The sequence below is a fragment of the Adiantum capillus-veneris genome, chromosome 1 (assembly GCF_014529385.1).
Source record: "Adiantum capillus-veneris isolate H3 chromosome 1, ASM1452938v2, whole genome shotgun sequence".
In the NCBI taxonomy this organism is placed as follows: Eukaryota; Viridiplantae; Streptophyta; class Polypodiopsida; order Polypodiales; family Pteridaceae; genus Adiantum; species Adiantum capillus-veneris.
In genome coordinates, this window is record NC_140931.1 from 25,905,043 (window position 1) to 25,915,422 (window position 10,380).

At 37.9% G+C, this 10,380-nt stretch overlaps 1 pseudogene; it reads left to right on the plus strand.

Annotated features, from left to right (window-relative positions):
• Positions 1-2,492: 2,492 nt before the first annotated feature.
• LOC147464439 (uncharacterized) lies at positions 2,493-9,736 on the plus strand (annotated as a pseudogene).
• Positions 9,737-10,380: the final 644 nt, after the last annotated feature.

Sequence of the window (10,380 nt, forward strand, 5' to 3'; positions counted from 1 at the left end):
TTCTCTCTATTGTGGCTCTTGACGTACCTGCTTGAACTTCATGCAAGTGATGACCTATGTGAATCATCATTCTTGTAAGCTTTGGATCTGAGGGCAAAATGTAGTACACTTTACAAGAACAAGGACTCTCACAGAAAACAACTTTTTTGCAATAATGACAAATGATACGTAGGTTTTCGTCTTCACATAGAAGCCCTTTGCTTACTTGCTTATCCAAGTAACCATGAAAGAAGGATACATTGAACTTGGTGTTGTTCAAATAATACAGGCAAAGAACTCTATGAAAAACTAATGAGCCCAAGCAATAACTAAGCCTAAAAATACAATTTATGGACATGTTAGTTTTATGCGGCCTAGTCCAAAGATGACCATCAAATTTTTGCTCCATCCCTTCCATCCTCTTACAACCTTCTTCAACGGGGGGTAGCTCAAAGGAAATGTCACCATCATAAACTTGTGGAAGTTCAGTCACCTGTTTGATTTGCTTACTATTGTTTATCAGATGTTGTAGTCTGAAACATGTTTTGCTACCTAAAATAATGGAGTTTTTTGTCAAATCATGCATGTCATCATCACTGGAGTCCAGTCTTTGTTTTTTATCAACCGGCTTTGTTTCCTCTTGCATTGGTGGATTGTTTATCTCAAAACAATCTTCTTTTGCACATGGACTGTTGTTGATGCTTGTTATGCCTGGCTTAGCACCAAAATCACTCTCGCCACTATCTGTAATATAGAGCATATCACTAGAATGTTCAATGAAATACTCAGAAGAGAGAGTAGAGTCTAGTAAAAAGTGCTCATTTTCATCAATATCCCACTCTGAAGGGGTTTCGATATACATTTTTTCCAACCCGATGTAAACTATTGCTTTCAAACAGGTAAATTTGTAGGTTGGAGGAAGAAGACACTGAAGATAATATCTGCTGAGCAAGAGTTTGTTGTGTCGAAGCTCTACTTCTCTAGTGTGAGTCTCTTTTCCAAGTGTCCAAGAGATAGTTACTCTGTCCATCTCCATAGCAAGACAAAGGAAGCAACGGCTTGTCTAGACCTAATACAAATTTCTTACCAAATTATAAAACATAATGTTAAAAGAGAATGCATATATTTTTACTAATGTAATATTCTTCACAGAATCAGTGACTGCCGCGTCATAAATGACGACGGCTACAATCATAATTTAATATTCTCTCATGGTTGATTTTTAAATAATACCGACGGCTACAATCATACTTTAATATCCTCTGTCCAATCATAACGTTAGGTAAAAATCATATATTTATGAGGTAAAAGAGACTCGCAATCATTAGATATGCAGATCATTCCACAAAATACACCTATTTTCAAGAATATAAACACAAAAACCAAGAGGTTTTTTTTGGATAAGTTTCGTAGGTATTACGAAAAAAATCCACTAAATTTCACAAAAACCAAGGTTTTTTTGACCATCTAAAATTTGATAATAAAATTAATGAGAAATTACCAAAATACCTCTCTAATTTGTGGAATATCCAAAAATATCCTTCAAATTTTTCATAATTCTCAAAATACCCCTGTTTGTGAGAGTATATTTATCCAAAGATTAAAAAAATTATAGCTTTTCATAAGAAGACTGATTGTCAAAAACTAAAATTCAAGCTCGTTATTTACGCTTTGGAGATGAATTGAGTCATTATTTTTAGACATAATTCTTTTTTTTTGGGAGGTGAGCACTAAAAATTGGATCTTGATTGTCAAAAATTAATAAAGATAGAAAATCGTGAGCAAGCGTATTTTGGGAAATTTTGAAATTTGAGAGGTATTTTTGGAATTTGCACAAATTAGAAGGGTATTTTGGTAATTTTTTCTCAAATTAAGAAGATCCTCAAGTTTTAAAACCCTAAAATTATTAATAACCCTTAACTTTACAAAGCTTCTTATCTGTGGAAAAAATGGCGAAGCAGAGCAACGAGCAGACGAAGTACATCCCATTTTTGCTCTCTTCCTCCATCTCTCCCTCCACGCCTTCTCCCCACTCATTGAGCACGCTATCCGTCTGCGCGCGCGCAGACGGATAGCGTGCTCAATGAGTGGGGAGAAGGCATGGAGGGAGAGATGGAGGAAGAGAGGTAAGAAGCATTTTGACTGTGTTCTGCCCAAGCTCTGATTGGTTTGTGAAACTTCACCCTCTCCGGTGCGAGCTCGCTGTCCGTCTGCACGCGCGCGGACAGATAGCGTGCTTGTACACCTGCGTCGTCATCATCAGACCTGCATCGGACCTGCATTTGGGTCGTCATCATCAGACCTGCATCGTCAGACCCTACATCGTCTGCGTCGACGTCATCGTCAGACCCTGCATCGTCGTCGTCAGACCCATAGCCAGAGGTTCAGTATCGTGCAGGAGAATGCTGCTGCAGTTTACGCGAGCTACTGCAGTTTACGCGAGCTCAGGTGAACGTTGTAGGTTCTGTTTACCGTTTCCATTCGCTGCACTGTTCTGGCTTTGAAGACGGTAGATGCTGGAGATTCCCTGGCGTGGCGTGGCGTGCCTTGTACATGGTGAACTGGTTTTAGAATACCCAGGTGCAGATGGGAGTAGTTTGGGATGTATCATACCCCAAGCACCGTCCGCAGGTGGGAGTAACTTTTAGACACCACTGAAATGCACTATAGTTTGGGATGGGGCAAAGTTGAGGCTGTAGGTCTTCGGATCAGGAAAAAATTATCTGCACATGTGGCCGCCTTGCACCCAAAAAAACACAGCAAACATAATGAATTCAGATCCCAGACCTCATAGAAGCTCATGATGTTGAGGTAAGCCACAATGTGTGAATTATTGTGATAATTTGTTCAAAACTTCTTGTGCTGGTTTCCTTTCAAGCGAGCTCAATCCTTCAATAATGAGCACAAGTTATGCTATAAGTTGGCTTTGTCTCCATCCATTCTGGTCATTCATGGCTTATCTCTTGCTTACTGTCAAGTGAAGGTCGCCATGCAAGACTTGTAGCTACTCGTGTGACCGATCCTTTGGCTTAGCATTTGCCACAACCTCCACTCCGCCTCCCACATATTGTCCTTATTGCCTCCTCCTTACCCTTTGGAATATTGCAAAGGAAAACCAAAAAGAACCTCCCACCCGGCCTACCCACTACACCAACTTATGGTTGGGATTCTAACTTGCACTAATCCAAACCCATTTAGCCTAAAGTTAAGTCCTATTATGAAGCTATTTATAACTTCCATATACACTCGACCCTTAGAAATACAGTAACTTTTAATAATAATCCATCTCAAGAACCACATAGTACCATGCAAGCTCCACTCTCTACCACCCTGCTGCTCTCTAATTTTCTTGGATTTAGGCAATCTAGGTATATATTTGTCATCAACAAACTCAAATTTCTCTCAACTTTGGCCGTCCATTTGTCACCTGTAAGCTTTGAGCGTTGGTTATAGGACTTTGCCCCCTCTACTTTGCAATGCCGTTTGAGCACAAGCTTTGATTAAGGGTTCAAATCATGCCATTTCCATGGCCAATGTATGCTTAATCATTAAGCCACAGGAGCACTGCAAGCCACTTAATCCATAATTAAGAGGTGATTAGCAAAGTCGTTCCATTACTCAAAATCATGGCATGCTTAGTTGCAAGTTATTGGAGGCCAAAACAAATTAGTGTCTTTTGATGTTTCTCAAGGTATGTATATGAGTATACGGTACCTCAAGTCCACTTCAAAATATTAATGGAGAATTGTTCCACTGAGAAAATTTTGGTGCTAGTTATTGGTTTTGACATGTTGCTATTTGGTTATTGGTTTTGACAGGTTTTGACGTGCAATTTTTATGACTTGAAACCATCTTGAAGGATCATTTTTATCAGGTATTTATCGTATGTTCATTTTTTAGGAGAAGGTCAAGATTTTCTTCTTCTTCTTTGTCCTTTGGTATTTATATATTTGTTATGGTTTTTTTGCACTTGCAGTATTTTAAGAGAGAGTTAGTAATTGTAAACAAAGTTTTGATTATGTTATTTATTTTCTTTATAGAGATTTAATATATTTACCGTGGCTCCTAAACGCTCCATGAGAAAACGAGAAGTGAAATGTTCAGGGGGTATGACTCTACGGTCTGGGACTGTTCAAGGAAGGCAAGTTACACTTGAGGATGGTTCCTCAAGGATTCTACCAATGAGTCCGCCAAAGAAGTCTGTGAAAAGAAGAAATCAATGTGTGTATGTTGATGATGAAGCGTGGTCCTTGGACAGGTCTATAGATGGAGCTTCTAACAGCACTGCTATCACTCCAAATACTGTTGGTCCATCTTTTGCTCCCACTCCACAAACTACTCACACAAAGAACAATAACCAGGATGAAGAAGATGACTTTTCAAAGCATGACAGGGTTTTTGGGGAGAATGTGTCTCTAGGGTTGATGAATGAAGTCATAAGTCAATTTCATATCAAAAGAAAGTCAGAACCCCGTTTTGTTCCCTTATGTAGATTAATAGCTACAGATGCTGTTCGATGTGCAATTTCGGATGCACCTTGGTTGACATCCACGTTTGATAGGGTTGGCTATGTCTCTTCAATGGGTTCTTTTATTGTTTCACTTAAAGGACGACATGGAGAAACAAAACATTTGACAGAGGACACGATTGAGAAGTGGGATCCAATATGGCAAAGACTCAATGTAGAATTTGAAAAGAATCTTGTGGGTGATTGGGTAGATCTTCGAGGAAAACTGTTTTTTGTGTGGGATGGTAACCACAGGTTAAAAACTTGGATGCGACGAATTGAAGAAGGAAAGTGCTTCTTTTCTCTTGTGTTTGAGTTTGAATATACATTGTTGCACTTGAAATTTTATTTTGGATGATGTTTCTTTTGTAGAGCACTCTGAGGATGAAAAATATCATGTGCAAGTTCGTTGTGAATTTATTGAGATAGATAAAAAGAAGGAAGCAGAGTTGATTTTGATTCTTGATACAACAAACGAGTAAGAATTATATGGATTATTGTTGTTCAATTCTCTGGTTGTAATGTGCTTTTTCATTTGATTATCCTTCAACTCTTGCTTTTAGAATCTCGTGGGCTATAGCTCCACCCAACTTGGCACATGAAGTATTTATGTTTCAGAAGTTTGGTATAGTAAATAAGTCAAGCATAATGGAGTATCTCACTCCTGAGCAGAGATCTTGGATGGAGGTTGAGCTTAAATTGGAGGCAAGACATAACCAAGGGATTGTGCCATGGTACTCAACGCCATGCATTTTGATTGCTCAGCTTGTTTGGAAGGTATGTCATGATGCTCAACTTGTTTGGGATAATAAATACATTTCTTTAAAAAAATTAAATTGCAAGTACTTTGAGAATGAGTATGTCTTCAACTACTTTACTTTGAAGGTGCCTTAGTTGAAGGTTACAAGATATGCATGACTCCATGTTTTCAAATAAGCCTTTAATTTTCATGTGGGAAGTCTATTCAAATTATGGATTGGGTTACGATTTGTATAATGCCCTAAATTCCCACGTGGGAAGCCTTTGCAGAGGTGGCAAGTTATGGATGGAATTTTGGCTTGAAATATGCTTTGAATTCCCATGTGGGAAGCCTTTGCAGAGGTAGCAAGTTATGGATGGCATTTTGGCTTGAAACATGCCTTGAATTCCCATGTGGGAAGCCTTTGCAGAGGTGGCAAGTTATGCGTGAATTTTGGCTTGAAATATGCCTTGAATTCCCATGTGGGAAGCCTTTGCAGAGATGGCAAGTTATGGGTAAATTTTGGCTTGAAATATTCCTTGAATTATCATGTGGGAAGCCTTTGCATAGGTGGCAAGTTATGGATAAATTTTGACTTGAAATATGCCTTGAATTCCCATGTGGGAAGCTTTTGCGGCGGTGGCAAGATAGGGAGGGAGTGATGGTTTGAAATATACCTTGAATTCTTGCATGGGAAGCTTATTTGCAGTCATGGATTTGTTTGTGTTGTGTTGCTAATGGCTCATGAAAACATTGCCAAATAATTGTTTTGCTTTGAAGGGGAGATGGGAGTCCTTTTTGGCTGATGAAAAGAGAAGGCTTAGAACTTTAGGTCTTCTTGGGGAGGATTTAAAAAAGAAGATGAATGAAGCTTTAAAGAAGGAAGGAGAAAAAATGAGGGATAGTGGATATAAGTACCTTTCTATTGCAAATCCTGCACATGGTGAAGAGTTTTTTACTATGCTATTTGACAAGGATTGGCATGACAAAACAATGGTAGGGATCACTCGTGATAAATTATACAGCTTGTGCGCCGCAAAGATCACAATAGAGAGGTATGTTTTATTTCATCTTAAACTTTGATTTATTATTTTTATGTGCAATGTAATTAGTAACATTAATTTTTGGATCAACGATTGTAATTCAATAGACGCAAAGAACTTCTTCACATGACGATTTTGACCAAAGTTAAGGACTCCAAAGGAGGTCATTTTGCAGACTATAAGAAACTTAGAGCTTACATGAGGCAAGAGACCTATTGGCAGGGAATGTTTGGTGAAGCTACAATTATTATTGCTAAGTTTGAGGTGGAGGGTCCTTTGTTGCCAAAAACATTTGAGGCCTTCTTTAACACTAGGTTGGTAACCTAACAGGACATAAAAGTGTCCTTTCAGGTTTTTGAAAAAAACCTCCAAAACCATAGTAGATCCACTCATTTTGTAAAATCCTTTCATGAGGTTATAGTTCAAGGCCTACTAAACATGGAAAAAATAAGAAACTTGTAAAATTTCTCATCTTTTCGTCACACCAAGCCTCCAAAGTTGATGGACCAGTGAATTTTCATCAAAACAGTCATTTCTTACGTTTTGTTGCATAAAAATAAGATTAGGGATTTTTGTAGGACTTGAGATAAATTCCCTAGTTAACTTCAATGGGTTGGTGATCAGAACATATGATTGCTTCTCACTCACTATTTTTTGTTTTACCAAAATAAATAGGTACAAAAAAGTTGAATTTTTACCATTCTGCAAACCTATCATCAAAGTTTCTATAGCCACGCTCAATACAAATAATATATGCATGTTTTCTTAGTTCCCTATTGTCCTTTATGTTCATAAGGAGCCATGGAGCATGTCAAAAGAATAATACATCTCTTACCAAGGGGAATCTTGGGGACAAAGATGAAGTGTTAAATACAACAAACATGAAAAAACTGGGTTGAACATTATGAGTTGTAGAATCCCATAGAAACTATTCAATAACTAGCCAAATTTGATCCTTATGACTAGATATGGTTACTACCTACAAAATGCATGTAGTTTTCACAAGAAACTAACAATATTGAAAAAGCTATACTTAATATACTAGAATGTTTCGTTTTCTTCCATAATTGAAAAAATCAACCATCATTGTGTACTATGCAAAATACGGTATTAGGTGCCCCAAAACTCAAGGAATGTTAGCTTTATGTTACAATATGCGACATAGAAAATCAAAAATGAATTTGGATATCATGAAATCCACCAAAAAAATCATAGAAGAGCTAAAATTGGCTAAAAAACAGGATTTGACAATTTTTGTAATTTGGTTATAACTTATAACTTGAATATTTATTTCTCCCTAGAAGCATCAGGACATGTTGAGGACTACTAAAGATAGTTCTCTAGCATTATAGACCTCACAAACATGAATTCTAGAGTGGTATAGTTGCAAAAAGTTGTAAAAAGCCAAAAACAGGATCCGTTTTTTCACACAGTTTAGGTTGTGAAATGTTGTGCAAGGACAAGGTTAAAGATGGAATTGATATTCCAAAAAAATGTCAAGTTTTTTTCAGCTCATGAGACAACTTTCTAGACAGATAGCACCTCAAAATCCATTTTGAAACTCTTGACATAATTCAAGGAAAATGGTCACTTCACAGGACATAAAAGTGTCCTAGGACATAAAAGTGTCCCATTACCAACCTAGTGTTAAGGCATCTAGGAAGACACATGTTTCATTGGCTTATACTCATGTTATGGCAAACATGCAGAGTGCTTCAGATTATGTCTCTTTACCCGAAGTGATGCATGCAAGCAAACGTCTTGTGTACAGGTATTGGATTTCTTGAATACTAATTTCGTTTCATGATGATGTATTTTATTGTCTCATTTTTATATTGAATTTTCATTTAGATGGAGATTGAATTGTATGCGGCTAAAGATGATAGAGTCTATGCCGGAGGATGTACAAGAATGGTTAGATAAAGAGGACGAGAATACTATGTTCTCGTCAACACTCTTGGAAAAGGGTATTACACCTTGGGAGTGCTCTCACTGTCCATGGTGGTTGGAGTATCCCCTAGGTGTTATCCCAAAGAGCGAGCAAGAGATTCATGCTCGTAAGTGAACTACAATCTCTTGTATGAAGTACTATATTTTAGTTAAAATAGAATTTCGTTGATCTTTTTTTTTTGTGAACTTTTGTATGGAAAGGTTTTTTGGAAGAGAGTCCCATCTCTAATGACGGTGTAATCTCACCCCAAGCTACATACATTGAGCCATCCACCAAGCCACCCTCACGTGCAAGAAAAGGTAAAAAAAAGTATAGAAAAAACCCCCCAATGTGTGCCTGCAGATGTTGATGTTGAGGAGGAGAGCTTTCCAACTTCTCTTCTACCAAAAAGATCCACCTTAGCATCAAAGTCTTGCTTCTCCGAGACTATTATGAGTCGTTCTCTAAATGAGTGGATGCCAACAAAACGTACCACAGGTAGACGTTATTTGCTTGTTTATTTGCTTTTTATTACTCTAATTAATTATTACTTGCATTAACCATTGACATGTCCTATGGTTTTCTAAGCATTCTTTGAGATTCTAAGCAATTGAAAATTGCATTTTCATGTTTAGGAGAGGAGTTTATTACATGTGTGGATGCTTTGTTATTGGATGTGGAAGCAATTGATGACCTAGAATGGCATAGGTAAGACTTACATATTTCTCTAAAAAGTTATATTACCATAATGTACTCTTATCATAATCATTTGTTTTGTGTTAGTATTGAAATGTGGTTCAAGAAAACACCAATCTATGATGGGCGCGAGTATGCATTGAAGGGGGAAATCTCCCAATATGTGGCAAGATTGATCTTTGCAGACTTCCGTACGTCCATGTTAATTGATGGTATTCACAATCACACTATAGGTGAACTTTTTTTTATGTCATTTGGGAGGCTTCGTGCTCGTTATAGAATGCATATATGTTATGATGTAATTTTTCATTTTAACTTGCTTGTGTAGGTAATGTAAAAGTTGTTCCTGAGTGGAACCACTTTTCCACTGCCTTGGCAACTGGTGTCATGGAGATTGCTGATGTTCACTTGGCAGACGAGGGTTTCTTGGTGACTTTGTCTCTTGCACAACATTTGGGAGATCTTGTCATGCAAGCTAATAGATTTAGTTTGCAGCTCCATCGCTCGTGGACTTTGATGTGTGATGGGGGATATTTACACCCAGAGACTGGTGAGCAGGTGAGGTTGCCTTCTCTATCTAAAGCTTGCGTATGAATTTAGAGTTCTTCTTATTAAGTGATTTGTTCTCTCCTTTCACAGGTGATGGATCTCACTCTTGGTCTATTTTATCGTAAGAATGCTCAAAGCATTACACCTCATTATGATAGAAAGGCTGGGGAGGATGTTTCTCCTGAGTTCTTTCCGGCCTCAAGAAGCTACCTCACAGAGTCTCCTCCTCGTTCATGTAATGATTATACAAGTTTAGCTGGAGATTTGATTCGAGGGGGAGCAGAGCGTACTGAGACTTTTTACAGGTAACTTTCTCGCCATGAACTCTTGTGAATCAGGACACACATCTTGATAGTTCTATGCAATCTCTTGTCATTAAACTTTGATTATTATGTTTAACACAGTTGGCTGTTAGAAACATTCACATATGAGGACGACCATGTTATGGACATCTTTGCCGGGTGTGGTGGTTTGGGGCTTGCTTGCACAAAGGAGATACGTCACTGTCTAATGTTAGAGGGTGATTTCTTTGTCTTCTCTGAGTGTTTAGAGAAGAAAGTTTGTGGTCCTCCTCCTGAGGAGGAAAACTAGTAGATTAGCTACTTCCATTGGTGGACAATTATTTTTGTGGCTTGACTCTATGTATTTTTTGAGATAGTATTTTTTTAATGCAACAACGAGAAACATATGGAGATTGTGGGTTTTTCCCTTGTCCCCACAAGGGTTTTTTCATCCACAATCATGGTGCCTTGACTTGAAAATCGAAGCTCAATCTATATGTTGTTCAATTATGGGGAAAATGTTGTGTTTCTCATGTCATTATCTTGTTCTTGTTGTTCTTATTGGGGTTAGGGTAATGCAAGCAAATTCCTACTCAATAATCATCATGTGTGTGTGTGTGTGTGTGTGGGGGGGGGGGGGGGGTCTCTCTTATTCT